Below are 19,495 nucleotides of genomic sequence, written 5' to 3'. Positions count from 1 at the left end.
GGGGAGAGGTAATGAAAAGAGCCGGAGTACTTTAGGAATCACTTTGGAGAGGATATTGTAGTGGGGGAAAGGAAGTTAAAAACTTAGGAAGCAGAGTAGTACCTTTAAAGTCGTCAGTACTTTATAGACCATCAACTGGGCTATGGACAACAGAAGCTGTGCCTGGGAATAACTCACCCTGAAGATTAACTTGAATATAAATTTAGAACAGATCTTAAATACAAATGATGATGTTCATGATAAACTGTTATTCCTCAAAGAGTCATTTAATTGAAGTAACATTGTATTTGCATACCAGAGCACTGATGTTTTTCAAAATGAGTTTAGGATAAGAAAATTCACTTGAAAAGCTGGAGTATGTGTGTATTTTGTGCCATCATGGATTTTATCATAAGCAGTGTTCAAGAAAACAAATTACCAGTGAATTCCCACCCTATGAATAAAAGTTATCTTGTCAACATATCGATAGATGAACATTTTGTTACTTTTTGGAATACATGTCATGGTAGCTTTCATGATGAAGTTTATAGAAGTGTCTGTTACATGTCTTCATGTCTCCAGCTACAACTGAGTGTCTCTGATGATTAAACAACAACCCGAGTTTTCTCTCTGCAAAAGGCTCCTAAAAAAGGGTTGCAATTAGTTACCAACTCAGAAAGATGCAATACAAATAGGAAATAACCGCAATTTATGATTTTATTTGTTTATCTAAAATCTGTCTTCCTCCGTAGACAGTAAGCTTTCTGAAGTTAAGAAGCATAGTTTTTTTGTTCACTACTGTATACCCAGCACCTAATAGCACTTAGCACATAAGTACTCAGGAACTATTTGTCAAATGCAAGAACGTACGGCCCAAAAGTGGGAGTCAGGAAAACCAGAAAAAATGCCTTTTAGTATTACAGAAATGCCACAGGCCTCCACTTAAATTGAAAAGCAAGCTAACACCTCTCGATAAAAATGTGGATTGAGATCAATAAGCAGCTTCTCCACTCCTTCTGGAATCTCCACCTGGTTCAGCCTGCCTGCCTCCACCATGTCCATCAGGGTGACACAGAAGTCCTATAAGGTGTCCACCTTTGGCCCAGGCTTTCAGCAGCTGCCTCTGTATAAGTGGGGTCCAGTGCCTGCACCAGCTCCTCGAACTTCTCTCCCTAGTGGGGAGCAGAAGCTTCCGGGGTGGCCTGGGTGGAGGCTATGGTGGGGCCAGCAGCATGGGAGGTATCACCACCATCACCGTCAACCAGAGCCTGCTGAGCCCCCTTAACCTGGAGGTAGACTCCAACATCCAGGCTGTGCACACCCAGGAGGAGAGGCAGATCGAGATTCTCAAGTTTGCCTCCTTCATAGACAAAGTACAGTTCCTGGAGCAGCAGAACAAGATGCTGGAGACGAAGTGGAGCCTTCTACAGCAGCAGAAGATGGCTGGAAGCAGCGTGGACAACATGTTCGGGAACTGTATCAACAACCTTTGACAGCAGCTGGAGCCAGGAGAAGTTGAAGCTGGAAGCGGAGCTTGGCAACATGCAGGGACTGGTGGAGGACTTCAGGAACAAGTATGAGGATGAGATCAATAAGTATACAGAGGTGAATGAATTTGTCCTCATCAAGAAGGATGTAGATGAAACTTACATGAACAAGGTAGAGCTGGAGTCTCATCTGGAAGGGCTGACTATATGAAGTGGAGATCCAAGAGCTGCAGTCCCAAATTTCCAACATGTCTGTGGTGCTATCCGTGGACAACAGCTGCTCCCTGGACATGGACAGCATCATTGTTGAGGTCAAGATGCAGCATGAGGAGGTTGCCAACCGCAGCTGGGCTGAGGCTGAAGGCACGTACCAGATCAAGTATTTGGAGCTGCAGATGCTGGCTTGGAGGCACAGGGATGACCTGCGGCATACAAAGACTGAGATCTCCAAGATGAACCGGAACATCAGCCAGCTCCAGGCTGAGATTGAGGGCCTCAAAAGCCAGAGGGCTTCCCTGGAGGCCACTGTCACAGATGCTGAGCAGCGTGGGGAGCTGGCCATTAAGCATGTCAATGCCAAACTGTCCGAGCTAGAGGCCACACTGCAGCGTGTAAGTACCGGGAGCTGAGGAACGTCAACTTGGCCCTGGACATGGAGATCGCCACCTACATAAAGCTGCTAGAGGGCTAGGAGAGCTGGCTGGAGTCTGGGATGCAGAACATGAGTATCCATACGAAGACAACCAGCGGCTATGCAGGTGGTCTGAACTTGGCCTATGTGGGCCTCACAAGCCCTGGCCTTAGCTATGGCCTGGGCTCCAGCTTTGGCTCTGGTGCAGGCTCCAGTTCCTTCAGCTGCACCAGCTCCACCAGGGCCGTGGCTGTGAAGAAGATCGAGATCCGCGATGGGAAGCTGGTGTCTGAGTCCTCTGACTTCCTGCCCAAGTGAACAGCTGTGGCAGCCCCTCCTAGTCTGCTCCTCCTGTGGCTGCCACAGACTTCGGGAGGGAGGCTGCTGTGTGGGGGAGCACAGGGAACAGGAGACCCCCCTGAGGCTCAGCCCACCTGCGGGGAAGTTTACTGCCTGGGGATCCCCCCTTGCCCATGCTTCCAGCTACAAAATTCAACTGCTTTTTTTTTCCTTTCTTTTTTTTTGTCCAAAATAAAACCTCAGCTAGCTCCAACACACACACACACAGAAAAAAAATTGTAGATTGAGTCGTTATTGCTTCTAGTTTACTGAGTTCCTTCTATTAATATAAATTCTTGATTTGGTATCATGCTCATTCTGGGGTGAAAAGTTTAGGGAATAAATCAGACATACATTACAGGGAAAAACCCCCTGCATATTTAAAAGTAGTTGTGACACACTTTGTTAAACAATTATCCTTAATTATAATTCTTAGGTAGTCTATTGGCTTAAATTTATTACTTGAAATTGTCACTACTCATTTGCCAAGTTTATGTGTTTAGTGTCTGTATTTCCGGTTCTTCCCAGATAGAAGATACATAATTTATCAAATGGGCAAAGAAGTCCTTCAGGGAGTTGGTAATAGCTCTACATGCTGATTGGTAATTGAATTAGCAAGATATAGTAGATCTAACTGATTAGGAGGTTTCAATTTTACTTGCTGGACTAAGGAAGTAAAATGCAGAATTATTAATAACCATTTCAATATTATCTTAATTTGGGATGTGATAAATTATCACAAACTGAATGGCTTAAACAACAAACACTTCTCACAGTTAGGGAGGACCTGAAGCCCATTATTAAGGCAGATCTGGTATGTGGTGAGAATTCAATTCCTGGTTTGGAGATGGCTATCTACTTATTGTATCCTTGTAGGTTGGATAGTAGCCAGGAAGCAAGCTCTCATTTCTCTTATACAGGCACTAATCCCATTCACGAGGGCTTCACCCTCATAACCTAATTACTTCCCTCGAACCTCACCCTTAACGCCATCACATGGGGGTTAAGATTTCAACATAAATTTTGGGGAAACACAAACATTTAGTTCATGACTAACACAGACTATTTAACAAAGACACTTTTTTGTGTATATGAAGTATAGTTGTTATAACCAAACACCAGAAAACTTATTCTGTATCTGAGACCTGTTTTGCAATAGGCTATTTGGTGTTAGGTAACGATCTCCTGACTTGTAATCACTCCTGGTATTGGGAAAGTCTAAAATATTATGGAGATACTTCTTTCAGTGTGTCATGAAATTCTCTTTGAGTCACTTTCTGAATAGAGAAACTGTTCGCAACAGACATTTATGAAAGGATTTGTGAAGACTTACACAGGATTTTGGTTGATCAAATGCAGTCTCAAAAATAATTATAATTGTGAGTTAAGCAGTTTAGACTCTTCTCATGATACATGCATTAAACTGAAGATTATAGAATCTTTCTTTGTAATATGGATCCTATGGTTTCTGTTACTGTTTGGGGGAATACCTGAGATTATGTTTGATTTCCGGAGCAAAGGCTGGATAGTGTTGGCTGAAAAAAGAAGGAATTTTTTTTTTTTTTAAATTTTGAAACAGGATTTCACTCTGTTTCCCAGGCTGGAGTGCAGTGATCTCGGCTCACTGCAACCTCTGCCTCCTGGGTTCAAGCAATTCTCCTGCCTCAGTCTCCCAAGTAGCTGAGATTACAGGCACTCGCCACCACACCGGGCTAATTTTTGTGTTTTTAGTAGAGACAGGGTTTCACCATGTTGGTCAGGCTGGTCTCAAACTCCTGACCTTGTGATCCACCCTCCTTGGCCTCCCAAAGTGCTAGGATTACAGGCGTGGTACTGCGCCTGGCCTTAGGAATTTTATATGTTGCTAAATCTTACTAAAATCTAATTGATTTTGTTACGGTTGGACTCCTGCTTTTTTGAGAGAAAAATATTAAACCTTTGGTAATACACCTTTATTTTCTCTGGAAAACAAAGTTGATCAGGTAGTAGAGACTTCATTCATTCATTTTCATTGCCAGACTTTTCTGACTTATAACTTAGGGAGCCTGGAGAAACAATTACTACCAAATATTGAGCACCTACCATATTCTAGGTCTAGGCATTTTACTATGTAAAGTGTTTTAAAATTATTATTGTTATTTCTATTTCTGCTATTATAGGCAGATAATTTTGACTGAAGCCCCTGGTAAAAGATGATGAATTAAAAGCCTAGCCATTGATGTTGTTATTATTTTTGAGACAGAGTCTCACTCTGTTGCCCAGGCTGGAGTGCAGTGGGGTGATCTCCGCTTACTGCAATCTCCGCCTCCCAAGTTCAAGCGATTTTCCTGCTTCAGCCTCTGAGTAAATGGGATTACAGGTGCCTGCCACCATGCCCGGTTAACTATTTTGTATTTTTAGTGGAGACATGGTTTCACTGTGTTGGCCAGGCTGGTTTCAAACTCCTGACCTCAAGTGACCCGCCTGCCTTGGCCTCCCAAAGTGCTAGGATTACAGGCGTGAGCCACCGCGCCTGACCATTGATGTTAATTTGATTGAGAGGGATGCATCTAGTTTTTCTTTAGCTTAGTTTTTTTAAAAAAACAAACAAAAAACAAAACACTTAGTTTTAACTATTTCATTGGAGAAGAACAATTACAGGCCCAGCCTCCAGGCCCAATAGTTCTCATTTCAGGCAAGCTCCCTACCCCTATCTTTTTTTGTTGTTTAAACTTTTTATTTTAAACTAATTACAGATTCACAGGAGTTACAAAAAAATGTACAAGGAGATCCCGTATGTCCTTTACTGAGTCTCCCAATGGTATCATCTTGTATAACTGTAGTACACTATCAAAACAATGAAACTGATATTGATATAATCCACAGAGGTTATTCAGAGGGGAGGCATGACATTAGAATGTGAAGAATACATGGAAGTATGAGGCAATATCCATGTATTGGAACCTTTTATAACCTTATACTTCATAGGAAAAGGTTCTATAATGACAGTGATGACAGTTGTTACCAAATATGCAGCACGTACTGTATTCTAGGTTTAGGTATTTTATCTATGTATTTTATTATAGTTATTTGTATTTCTTTTGTATTTCTGCTATTATAGGCAGGTAATAGTTAATGAGCACTTATGTGGCAGTCAGTCTTTTTTTTTTTTTTGAGGCAGAGTTTCACTCTGTTGCCTAGGCTGGAGTGCAGTGGTGCAATTTCACTGCAGTCTCCACCTCCTGGGTTCAAGTGATTCTCCTCTTGCCTCAGCCTCCCGAGTAGGCGCGAGCTGCCACATCCAGCTAATTTTTGTATTTTAGTAGAGACGGGGTTTCACCATGTTGGCCGGGCTGGTTTTGAACTCCTGATCTCAAATGATCCACCTGCCTCGGCCTCCCACAGTTTTGGGATTACAGGCGTGGGCTACTGTGCCCGGCCTGGCAGGCATGAAAAGCATGTGTAACCCCAGTTATTCAGGAGGCTGAGGCAGAAGGAGAATCACTTGAACCCGAGAGGCGGAGGTTGCAGTGAGCCGGGATCACGCCACTGCACTTCAGCCTGGGCAACAGAGCGAGACTCTGTCTCAAAAAAAAAAAAAAAGAAAAAAGAAAAAAAGACTGCCACCTAAGTGCTCAATAACTATTACCTGCCTATAATAGCAGAAATATAAAAGAAATACAAGTAATAATAATAAAATACTTTATATAGATAATGTATGTATGCAATATATGTATGTTAACTCATTGAATCCTCACCACCACCCTGTGAGTTAAGTATACTCACTTTACAGATGATAAAATTGAAGAACAAAGAAGTTTGGTAATTTTCCCAAGATCACACAGTAGCTGGCATTTGAACTGGGCATGACACCAGAGCTGGCACTCCTAATTACCATGGAGGTACATAAACTTCACTGTGCATAGCAACTTTTAAAGGCAGGCATTTCCATTTTCTGTATGAGGAACCTGAGGTTAAAAGAAGCAATTTGTTCAAGACCCTATACAACTAGCAGGTGCTAGAACCCTAGTTGGATTCCAGCCCTGCCTAGCTGTAAACCCCTGTGATTTCTAATTGACCATTCTAGATAGACCCCTGGCCTATCACACTGATCTCAGCTGGATCTCTGAAGAGGTCGCGTTCTGAAATGCCCAAGGGAATGGTTTGCAAACTTCAGAATGCATTAGAATCACCTGGAAGGTTAAAACCCAGATTGGTGGCCTCTATCCCCAGGGTTTCAGTAAATTTTGGATAGCCTTTGAAGATGTGAATTTCTAACAAGAGCTCAGATGATGCTAATGATGTTTCAGTTCCTAGAATACACTTTGACAACCACTAAATCTGGCCCAACAGGGCTCATTATAAGGTGGTTTCACCATTAAGATAAGAACAGACTTAAGGGTTAATTAGGCATTACAGTAATAGATCATATATCATGCAACACTTCAAAGTACTGCATGTCAGCTGGGCATGGTGGCTCACGACTGTAATCCCATCACTTTGGGAGGCCGAGGTGGGTGGGTCACGTGGGCCCAGGAGTTTGGGACCAGCCTGGGCAACATGGTGAAATCCTGTCTCTATAAAAAAAAAAAAAAAAAAAACAAAAAACAAAAAAAAAAAAACACAAAACAGAAAAAATTAGCCAGGCATGGTGGCATGTGCCTGTAGTCCTAGCTACTCGGGAGGCTGAGGTGGGAGGATCACTTGGGCCTAGAAAGTTGAGGCTGCAGTGAGCTATGATCGCACCACTGCACTCCAGCCTGGGTGACAGGAGTGAGACCCTGTGTAAAAAAAAAAAAAAAAAAAGGAATGAGTGTGTAAATTTATTGTTATAGATTTCTTACTTGAAAAAATGTACCAAATAATTAGTATTTCAAGGACAGCATTGAACAAGCCAGTAATACCCAGTTCCATATTACTTTCTGAATAGATAGATGTATGTACTACTTTCCTGGGTTTCTCTCTGCTTCTGGTTTTCCTCTTGAATTTTCTCAAATACTGTTTTCTTTATGGCATTCTTCACCAAGACTGGCTCCATTGAGCATGCAAAGTCTATTCTGAGTTTTTTGGTGTTAGTTTAAATCTCACATACTCTGCCACTGCCTTCCCTAGCTCCTTGAAGGATCAAGCCTGTCCTCGTTCTTGAATCAATTCTCAAAGAGGCAGATTGTCTCCGTTAACTATTCTTCCTCTGTTTCTGAATTTTAGCCCATTTGCCAGATACTCTGTTTCCCTTCTCCTTCTCAGGGCCCTCCCCCTAGAGGTCCAGTCAGGAGGATTGGAGTTTCCTGCCCTATCTGGACTGACCTTTTGGAACTATCTCTGACACCAACAAACAAAACAGAACTACTGGGTTAGCTTCTCTCTTTTTAGTCACCCTGTTCAGGGGGATTCCTTTACAATCAAAACAAGGAAAAAAAGAGAACTCTTCATTTTTAATCCTTTTTTATTTCTGCTAATGGTGCTACACAGTTACTTGAACTGAAAACATTAAGTAACTTTGATTTTTCATCCTTTTCTTTTGCATCCCACACTCAATCAATGCCAAATTGTAATGATTAAGTATCTTCACAGAGTCTCTCACATTTGCCTACTTTTCATTCCCAATGCCTCTGCCCTGTTCAAGACTTGTAAGAATTGTTTCATATTCGTGATATTTCAGAGTTGGGAGAAAGTATAAATATTACCTAGATCAACCATCCATTTTGTGCTTGAATTTTCACTTCCAATATTCCCATCAGGTGGTTTTTCCAACCTCAGTACTTCTTGAGTCGTAGCCCATTAGCTTTCAGAAGATACCGTTAGAAAGCTTTTCTTGTAAGACACATGTGCATCTAATCATTTGAAACAAAAAGTAATTGTAATATTTAGAGTAAAAGTAGTTAAATATGGAAATAACAAAGGGCAAATGCATTAAATAGAGCTCTTTTTTGTATTTGTGAAAATGATATAATTCTTTCTTCAGTAATACCACACACCTGAATTACAGGTTCTGTTTCAAAATATGAGAATAGTAGTGCTAATCAGACCGGTGAAAATTAATTCTCATGAATATAAGTGTCTTTAATAATTTTAATGAAAACAGACTAATGTCCTAAAACAGATGACTGCCTTGGATAATCTCATATAAGGATTCTGATGCATTTATTAGTTGTTTTTCTTTATTACTGAGCATAGGTTGTATGTGATATATGGTACCATGTATACACACATGATTATAATTGTGTAACATGAATTAAAAGATAGTGTAAGATCAAACACTTCTAAGGCATAGGATTTAGTCTTGAAATACACACCTCATAGGATTTATCAGATTTCTATTTATAGTCTGTCACCATGTTATACAAAACCCTGAAGTGTCTTGGAGAACTTCTCAAATAGAATATCAACAGATTCTCCAGATGCCTATGAAGTCAAAGGTTTATAGTTCCTTGTGTGCCATTTACACTTAGTTACCACTGGTTACCTTATGATGGTAAGGTAAAATCTTTGACAACAAATCTTTGACAGCAAATCTTTTAATGTTTTTCTTCTTCCTTTCCACAGTGTTGAATCCTGGAATTCCTTGTCTTTCACCTACATGCTTATCCCAAAACTTTCATTAGGGCCTGTTAAAGGTTACTGTTCATATAACTAATGAGAGTAAGAGCCTGGTAAGTGTTAGACCATCTTTAGTGCCCATTAGATATTAGAATGTCTTGTGCCCTTGCTTTTTGGCTACAACCTTAAGATCTGCCTAATCAAACTTGATGTTCTGCATGGCAGAACATAGCTACCATACTGATCCCAAATTAGACTTCCCAGGTTTTTAGTTCTACTTATAAATAGAAGCATCAGAGGAAACGTTTAACTTGTAGACAGATCAAGTCAATTAATGACTAGTAACACTACTATTTGGTTAAGTCAAGGATATCATCAGACCATTTAGAGTAGTAGAAAAATATCAGTACCCAAGTGACCTAGAAGAGCTATTTAATTTATAGGGATAAGAAATACCTGTTGTTTTATATTTATCTTCTTACCTTTTTCTTATACTCCTGCTTGTGACATGAAGAGGAAAAAAATACCCTGCATTTATTATTTAGATAGTCATTAGAATGGAAAACTCTTTAAGAGTAGTTAAATTTTGCCACAGAAATCTTTAGTAATACCACACACCAGGATTATAGGCTCTGTTTTGAAATGTGAGCAGGGCCATATATCTCTGTCTTCTCGTTGGATTTCAGTCAGTCCTCTTGGAGGCACTCTTGTGACATGTGAAGTGATCCAAAGGGTATTCTGGCAAATCATTGATCTTGGCACCCTTAAAATGCTAACTCCTTTTAGGGATAATTTAAATACAATTTGTATTGACTTTATTACTCAAGATAATAACAAGGAAGGAAAGGGAAGGATAAACCACATGTGTGTTTCTACCCACCACTCATATGCAACCCCTTACTTAATGTATATCTTAGCATATACTAAGTGTAATTTATAATGTACTATGTAGTACAGCATATATCTAAGGGTATAGTGTTGTGTATAGTCAGTCCTGGCTTTATGGACATGTGACTCATACAGCCAAACAGAGGTCTGTGCATGGCTTAAAACTCTGCTGTCACCATCTTAGAAATTGTGTTTTTAAATTGGGGGCTCCACATTTTCATTTTGCACTGGTCCTTACAAATATGTAGTTTGCCATATTTAGTGTAGCATATATGTAATACCATGTATCAGCATACATATAGTGTAGCATATGTATCTTGTACTCCTTACCTACCCACAATTCTTTTTTGGCATGCATTCCTTCAGTTTTTTTTTTTTTTTTAAACTGTCTCTATAATATTTCCAGTTTAAATGTAAACAAGTGATATGGTTTTGCTCTGTGTCCCCACCCAAATCTCATCTTGCCACTCCCATAATTTCCAGGTGTTGTGGGAGGGACCCAGTGGGAGATGATTGAATCATGGGGGCGGGTCTTTCCCTTGCTGTTCTCATCATAGTGAATGGGTCTTATGAAATCTGATGATTTAAAAAATGAGTTTCTCTGCACAAGCTCTCTCTTTGCCTGCTGCCACCCACGTAAGATGTGACTTGCTCCTCCTTGACTTCTGCCGTAATTATGAGGCCTCCTCAGCCATGTAAAACTGTAAGTCCAATAAACCTTTTTTTTTTTTTGTAAATTGTGTGATCTCAGTTACGTCTTTATCAGCAGCATGAAAACAGACTAATATAACAAGTAAGGTAAATGTAAATAGAATCATACTACGTATACCATTCTGAAAACTGTTTTTTCATTGAACACATTAGGGATATTGCTTCCTGTTAATTTATCTCATACTTTGTGATTTCTGAAGAATATTGTCTTGTATAGATAAATCATAATTTATTTAATCAGTCTCCCACTGATGGACATATATTGTATCCTGTTCTTTGCTGTGACAAAGAGTGAACATACTTGAATATACATATTGTTTGTGCATTTGCCCTATTATTTCCTGAGAATAAGTTTCTAGAAGTGGAATTGCTGAGTCAAAGGGTAAGAACATTTTATGAACATTTTAAAATGTGATAATGCTACCAGGTTGCTCCTCAGAATGATTATACCAGATTATACTACCAGTAGTATACAAGCATGTTTGTTGCCCCACATGCTAACTGAGCATAATAACTCAATTTCATCTCTGCTAATCTGGTAGTCCCTTCAACTTTTAATGATATTGGCCTGTGTTTTTAGCTCACTGGGATATCACTGATTCTGCTAATATGGAATGGCAGTGTATTGAGTTAAACATCATTGTACCTATCAAAGTGAGTACCTTTTAGGTAGTAATTTTGGATTGGCCTTTTTAGCCAAATGTAAGGTACTCTAAGCTCCCAACTTTTCTTTTAAGGTAATAAGGTTTCTGCTTTCCATGTGTACCATTTAGGGATCCTGGAAGTGCTCAAAGGGATCTTCAGGACACTGACCTTACTTTCTGCTCTTAATCCCTGACTATTTAAAAAATATATTTTAAAAGAATTTTAGACTTTCACAAAAGTTGTAAAAGAATAGTACAAAGAATTCCCATATACCTTTCATCCAGGTTCCCCAAATGTTAACATTTTACACATTTACTCTTGCATCCTCTCTCTCTTTCTCTGAACTCTGAGAGTTAAGTTGCAGACATGATGTTTCTACACCAAATGCTTCAAGTTCATTAATCACAGTCTAATTATCTAAATCAGGAAAATTGACATTAAATTCTTATCTATAGACATTATTTAAATTTCATCAATTTTCCCAAAAATATTCTTTACAGAAAAAGAAGAAAAAAAATTTCAAGTTCAGGATTCAAACCAGCCGCACACATTACATCTAGTTGTCATGAATACCTCCTCTCTTTTTTTGATCATATTTTTTTCCAGACAAATCCTAGGATGATATAGATAAATACTTTTTGGCAACCTACATACTAAAAATATGGTTGGTTAGGTTTTTGGATCTATATGTTCTAAAGCAGAGAAAAATTGCTTAAAAAAGAAAAGACGAGGCCGGGTGTGGTGGCTCATGCCTGTAATCCCAGCACTTTGGGAGGCTGAGGTCGGTGGATCACTAATAAAAATTCATTAGAAGCTCTCAACAGCCAAATGGATCAAGCACAGGATGGTCTCGACCTCCTGGCCAACAGGGTGAAAAAAAACCCCGTCTCTACTGAAAATACAAAAATTAGCCAGGCGTAGTGGCGTGCTTCTGTAATCCCAGCTACTCAGGAGGCTGAGAAAGGAGAATTGCTTGAACCCAGGAGACGGAGGTTGCAGTGAGCCGAGATTGCGCCACTGCACTCCAGCCTGGGTGATAGAGTAAGACTCTGTCTCAAAGAGGAAAAAAAAAAAAAAAGGAAAAGATGAGATCCAACAGGTTAGAGAAGTGGTGTATTCCGACCATAGATAATAGAAGTTTGCAGCATTGAATCATAAGTTGTAAAAAATTAAAATTTCAGAAACCTTTAACAATACTCTGAACTTTAAGAAAAAGTTTTCCAGAGACTTTCTAAACGAATCGTTTGCCACCTTTGCTAATAGTGTCAGGTGTTGAGGAGTTTTATTTAATTACATGCAAATAAAGTTACCTCTGAGTCCCTAGAAAGCCTAGAGAAAAGGGAAAATTGAACGGATATAATGAGAAATACTTCTCCCACTGGAGATGAAGAGCATTTGTGTTCTTAATAAGATAACACTAAACAGCTTTCCTTTCTCTCGAATCTTTTGTTAAAGACCAAAATAACACATAGATCCAAAATGGTGGTATAGCAGCAAGCTGGCTTCACTCTCCCCCACAGAAAACTAAAAACAAATATACAGCACCAAGATTATCACCAGCAATATCCCAGAACTCAAATATGAAGATGAGACAGTTCCTGCGCCCACAGAGAAGTGAAAAAAACTCTGAGAAGACAGAGAATAGAACTTCCACATCCACGATGTCCCTCCTCACATTCAGGCCAGCGATAAGGGTGGGAAAATTCTTCCCCAACACAGTTTCTACACTGGAAAAAGTGAGACTGAAGTGGACAACCAGCTTCCTCACCAATTTGGGTTCCCTGGCAGGAGACTGGCACCTGCCTTAACCACAGGGCACACTGTGAGTGCCTAAAGGGAGAAATATCCCTGAGAATAGGCAGAGACAAAGGGCAGAGGCAGTACTACCATGCAGCCCTGAAAACTCTGTTGTGTAACTCAGCTAAAGGGGACACCAAATGAGAATGATTGCTCAGCAGCAGCATGCTGTAGGAGATTTGTTCCACAGGTCCCCTGGGTACAAACCACTAGCCAACCTTCCACACTGCCAAAATATCTTTGGGAAGGGCAGTGCTATGATTGTTTACTACAACTGAGGTGAAGCTGGGCTTAAGGAGCCACATAGACTGAAAAGGAGGCAGCAACCTAGTGGTTAAGAACCTCTAAGCAAATATATCTAATAAAAACCAAAATAAGCTAGTCAAAGAAGACTGGAATAAATAATCCTTCAATGCAAAGACACAGATGTACATCCACAAGAAACAACAGCAAATGGGGAAAGATGATCTCCCCAAATGGACAAAGCAAGGAACCATCTTACTGACCCCAGTAAGATGGTAATATGTGAATCTGACCAATAATTTAAAACAGCAGTTTTAAGGAACTCAGTGATTTCCAAGATAACACAGGAAAGCAATTCAGAAGTTTATCAGATAAATGTAACAAAGAGATTGAAAAAAAAAAAAAAAAAAAAAAAAAAAACAGAAATCTTGGAACTCAGAAATACATTTGCTGAACTGAAAAATTCATTAGAAGCTCTCAACAGCCACATGGATCAAGCACAGGAAAAAAATCAGTGCTCTCAAAGACAAGCTATTTGAAAATACACAATGAAAGGAGAAAAAAAGGCAACTAACAAAGATCATCTACAAGATACAGAAAATTGCCTCAAAAGACCAAATCTAAGAATTACTGGCGTTCAAGAGGAAGTCGAGCAAGAGCATGGAGTGGAAAGCTTATTCAAAGAAATGATAAAATGAAACTTTCCAAAACTCGAGAAAGATATAAATATTCAGGTACAGGAAGGTCAGAGAACACCAAACAGATTTGATTAAAATAAAACTACCCCAAAGCATATAATAACACTTAAAGGACAAGGACAAAGGAAAGATGCTAGAAGTGGCAAGAGAAAATAAGCAGATAACATATACAGGAGCTCCAGTTCATCTGGCAACAGACTTCTCAGTGGAAATCACACAGGCCAGGAGGGAGTGGAATAACATTTTTAAAGTGAGGGAGTTTTTTTTTTTTTTTTAAACTGCCATCCAAGAATACAGTCTCCAGTAAATTTATCCTTCAACCATGAAGGAGACAAAAGTCTTTCCAGACAAACAAAAGCTGAGAGAATTCATCACCATCAGATTTACCTTACAAGACATATGAAAGGGAGCTATTCAATCTGAAAGTAAAAACACTAATGTACAAAACAAAAAGAAAAGAAAACTAAAAAAAATTTGAAACTATAAAACCCACTGGTAAATCTAAATACATGAACAAACTCAGAATACTGTCATACTGTAATTGTGGGATGCGTTCTACTCATAATTCTAGTATGAAGCCCAAAATACAAATCAAGCAATAATAGCGACAGTAACCTGTCAAGTGATAGATAATTTAAAACACATAAATTGAGATGACTAAAAGTCAAAATGGGGAGGGGGGGTGGAGTTAACATGTAAAATTTTTTAAAAATTATTTTCTTTGTTTTTATTCTACTTTTTGAGATCTAAGATATTTTTTCATCTCTATAAAATAATTTCTTATGTCTGCAAGGTGCTTTTTATAATCCTCAAGGTAACCACAACACAAAAACCTATAACAGATACACTAAAAATAAAAAGCAATGAATTAGAAATACTACTAGAGAAAATCACTTAGCCATGAAGGAAGACAGCAAGAAAGGAAATAAGAGGAGAGAAGGTACAAAACCACCAGAAAATAAGAAACAAAATGGCAGTAGTAAGTCTTTGCTTACCAATAGTAACACTGAATATAAATGGACTCACTTCTCTGATTAAAAGGCATAGGGTGGCTGAATGGATAAAGAACCAAGACTCGGCTACATGCTACCTACAAGAAACCAATTTCGCCTATAAAAATACACATGGACTGAAAGTGAAGAGGTGGAAAAAGAGATTCTATGCAACTGGAAACAAAAAAAAGAGCAGGAGTAGCTCTACTTATATCAGATAAAACAGACTACAAATCAAAGACTATAAGAAGAGACAAAGCAGGTCACTATATAATAATAAAGGAGTCAAACTGGCAAGAGGATTAACAATTATAAATATCTATACACCCAAAACAGGAGATCCCAAGTATATTTAAAAAAATTAATATATCTAAAGGGAGAGATAGATCACAATACAATAATAGTGGGGGACTTTAGTACTCTACTGTGAGTAATGAACAGATTATCCAGACAGAAAATCAACAAAGAAACATTGGAGTTAAACTGCACACTAGACCTAATAGGCCTAACTTATTTACCGAATATTTTACTCAACTGCTGCAGAATACATATTCTGTTTAACAGCACAAGGAACAGTCTCCAACAGACCGTATCTTAGGCCACAAAACAAGTCTGAACAAATTTTAAACAGTAGAAATCATATCAAGTATCTTTCCTGGCCCGGTGAGGTGACTCATCCCCACATTCCCAATACTTTGGGAGTCTGAGATGGGAGGATCACTTGAGCCCAGGGGTTTGAGAGCAGCCTGGGCGACATAGTGAGACTCCATCTCTACAAAAAATAAACAAAATTAGCCAGGCACGATGGCACCTGCCTGTAGTCCCAGCTACTTGAGGGGCTGAAGTGGGAGGATCACTTGAGCCTGGAAGCTTCAGGCACCAGTGAGCCATGATCATACCGCTGCACTCCAGCCTGGGCAACAGAGCAAGACCCTGTCTCTAAAAAATAAATAAAATAAAAATAATTTTAAAAATTACCATTTCTGATCACAGTGGAATAAAACTAGAAATCAATAATAAGAGAAACCTCAAAAACTTCACAAACAAGTGGAAATTAAACAACATGCTCCTGAATGACAAATGGATCAATGAATAAATTAAGAAGGAAATTAAACATAGTTGAAGTTAATGAAAAGGAGAATACAGTATACCAAAATATGTGGGATGACACAAAGCAAAGCAGCACTAAGAGGGAAGTTTATAGCAATAAACACCTATATCAAAAGAGTAGAACAACCTCAAATAAACAACTTAACGATGCACCTCAACGAACTAGAATAGCAAAAACAAACATAAATCAAAATTAGTAGAAGGAAGGAAATAAAGATTAGAGCAGAAATAAATGAAATTGAAACTAAAAAATATTATGGAAGATCAATGAAATAAAAAGGTTTTTTTAAAAAGATAAACAAAATCACCAAACCATTAACTAGACTAAGAAGAAAAAAGAGTGAAGGGCTAAATAAATAATCAGAAACAACTGAGACTACAGAAATGCAAATGATCATTAGAGATAATTATGAATAACTATATGCCAACAAATTTGAAAACCTAGAAAAAATGGATACGTTCTTGGATACAGCAACCTACCAAGATTGAACCATGAAAAAATAGAAAACCTCAACAAACCAATAATGAGAAATGAGAACAAAGCTGTAATAAAAAGTGTACCATCAAAGAAAAGCCTAGGACCTCATAGCTTCACTATTGAATTCTACTAAACATTTAAAGAAGAACTAATACCAATTCTACTCAAACTCTTCAAAAAAGATGGAAGAGAAGGGAATACTTCCAAACTCATTCTGAGGCCAGCATTACCCTGATAACAAATCAGAGAAGGACACAATAAAAGGAAAACTACAGGCCAATATCCCTTATGAAAACAGACACAGGAAAAAAAATCCTCAATAAAGTGCTAGCAAGTTCTCTTTCCCATCTTGCAAGATGGTGGGTGAAAAAGTTGAGAAGGTGGATACTAAGGATAAGAAACTTTAAGCCAAGAAGGCTGATGCTAATGGCAAGATAAAAAAGGGTAACAAAAAGGCCAAGAAGGGGAAACCTCATTGCAGCTGAAGTCCTGTCTTCATCAGAGGAATTGGCAGATATTCCCAATCTGCTATGTATTGAGGAAAGGTTATGTACAAGAGGAAGTATTCAGCCAGTAAATCAAAGATTGAAAAGAAAAAGGAGAAGGTCCTTGCAACTGTTATAATACAAAAGCAGTTGGTGGTGACAAAGTTGAAGGTACTCAGCTGGTTATACTTTGCAAAATGCATAGGTATTATCCTACTGAAGACATGCCCTGAAAGCTGTTGAGCCACAGCCAAAAATCTTTCAGTCAGCACAGAGAAAACTGCGAGGCAGCATCACTCCCAGGACCATTCTGCCGATCTCCACTGGGCACCACAGAGGCAACAGGGTGGTTTTCCTGAAGCAGCTGGGCAGTGGCTTCTTACTTGTGCCTGGATCTCTGGTTCTCAGTTGAGTTCTTCTATGAAGGACACACAAGAAATTTGTCATTGCCACCTCCACAAAAATTGTTACCAGCAATGTGAAAATCTTAAAACATCTTACTTATACTTACTTCAAGAGGAAGAAGCTGTGGAAGCCCAGACACTGGGAAGGTGAGATCGTCAACAAAGAGAGAGAAAAAAAAAAGGAGATTACAGAGCAGTGCAAGGTTGATCAGAAAGCTGTGGACTTGCAAATTTTACTAAAAATTAAAGTGATTCCTCAGCTCCAGGGCTACCTGTGATCTGTGTTTTCCCAGATAAATGAAATTTATTCTCAATAATTGGTGTTCTAAATATCTTAAGAATAATCTAATTAATTTTTTGATGTGTTGTTGAATTTGGCTTTCTGGTTTTTTAAAAAATGTATCTGTAAATACACTAAAGAAAAACAACACATCAAAAAGATAATTCACCATTATGAGATTCATCCCATGGATGCATGGATAGTTCAACATACACAAATCAATAAATGTGACACGTCGCATTAACAGAACCAAGAACAAAAACCGTATGATTATTTTAACAAATGCTGAAAAAATATTTGATAAAATTCAACATTCCTTTATGACAAAAGCCCTCATCAAACTGGGCATAGAAGAAATGTGACTCAAAATAATAAAGGTTGTATATGACAAACCTACAGCTAACATTAGTCTGGAAAAAAACTGAAGGCCTTTCCTCTAAGATTTGGAGTGAGACAATAATTGCCACTTTCACTACTTTTATTCCTTTTATTCAACAGAGTACTGGAAGTCCTGTCCAGATCAATAGGGAAGAGAAAGAAAGAAAGGGCATCCAGATTAGAAAGGAAGAAGTCAAATTACTCTCGTTCACAGATAACATAATCTTATACTTAGAGAAACCTCAAGATTCCACCAAAGACCTGTTAGAAGTTATTACAAAACTCAATAAAGTTGTAGGGTACAGAATCAACATACAAAAATCAGTAGCGTTTATATACACCAACAGTGAACAATCTGAAAAAGAAATCAAGAAAGCAATCCCATTTAAAATAGCTACAAATAAAATAAAATACCTAAGAATCAACTTAAAGAAATGAAAGATCTATACGAAGAAAACTATAAAACACTGATAAAAACAGTTGAAGAGGACACAAACAAAAGATATTCCATGCTTGTGGGTTGGAAGAATTAACACTGTTAAAATGACAATGCTACCCAAAATAATTTACAGATTCAATGCAATCTCTATCAAAATACCAGTGACATTCTTCACAAAATAGAAAAAACTTCTAAAATTTATATGGAACCACAAAACACTCTAAATAGCCAAAACACTCCTGAGCAAAAATAACAAAACTAGAGGCATCACACGTCCGACTCTAACACTTACTACTGGCAGAAGGGTGGAATGAGATGACAGAATAGAAGGTTGCAATAATTGTCTCCTCACCCCCCATGGGAACACCAGATTTAACATCTACACACACACACACACACACACACACACACACACACACACACACACACTTTCAATGAGAACCAAAAATTAGGTGAGCCACTCACAGTACCTTGTATTAACTTCACCTTACTGAAAGAGGCACTGAAAAGGTCAAGAAAAAACAGTCTTTAATTGCGGTTTCCTGGTACCCCCCGCAGTGGCTGCATGGTGTGAAGAATCTGTGTGCTTGGGGAGGGAGAATGCAGTGATTGTGAGACTTTTCATTGAACTCAGTTCTGGCAAGCCTTGTCATTGAGTGCTGGAGTGCTCTGGGGCTCTAAATAAAGTTGAAAGACATTTTAGGCCACAAGGACTACAACTCCTAGGTGGGTCTTAGTGCTGAGCTGGGCTCAGAGACAGTGGACTGGCGGTGGCACATGACCTACTGAGATGCCAGGGCAGCTAAAGGCGTGCTTGCGCCACTCCTCCCCAAACTCCAGGCTGAACAGCTTGCAGGTCTGAGAGAGATCCCTTCTTTCCGCCTGAGGAAAGGAGAGAGAAGACCAAAGAGGACTTTGTCTTACATCTTGGATACCAGCCCAGCCACAGTAGGATAGGGTAATGGGCATAGTCGTGAGGCCCCCATTCCAGG

At 38.9% G+C, this 19,495-nt stretch overlaps 1 pseudogene; it reads left to right on the top strand.

Annotated features, from left to right (window-relative positions):
- The first annotated feature begins 1,033 nt into the window (after positions 1-1,033).
- Positions 1,034-2,575, top strand: LOC104665021 (annotated as a pseudogene).
- The last annotated feature ends 16,920 nt before the right edge of the window (positions 2,576-19,495 follow it).

The sequence above is a fragment of the Rhinopithecus roxellana genome, chromosome 1 (assembly GCF_007565055.1).
Source record: "Rhinopithecus roxellana isolate Shanxi Qingling chromosome 1, ASM756505v1, whole genome shotgun sequence".
Lineage (NCBI taxonomy): Eukaryota > Metazoa > Chordata > Mammalia > Primates > Cercopithecidae > Rhinopithecus > Rhinopithecus roxellana.
This window is presented reverse-complemented; position numbering and strand designations above follow the sequence as displayed.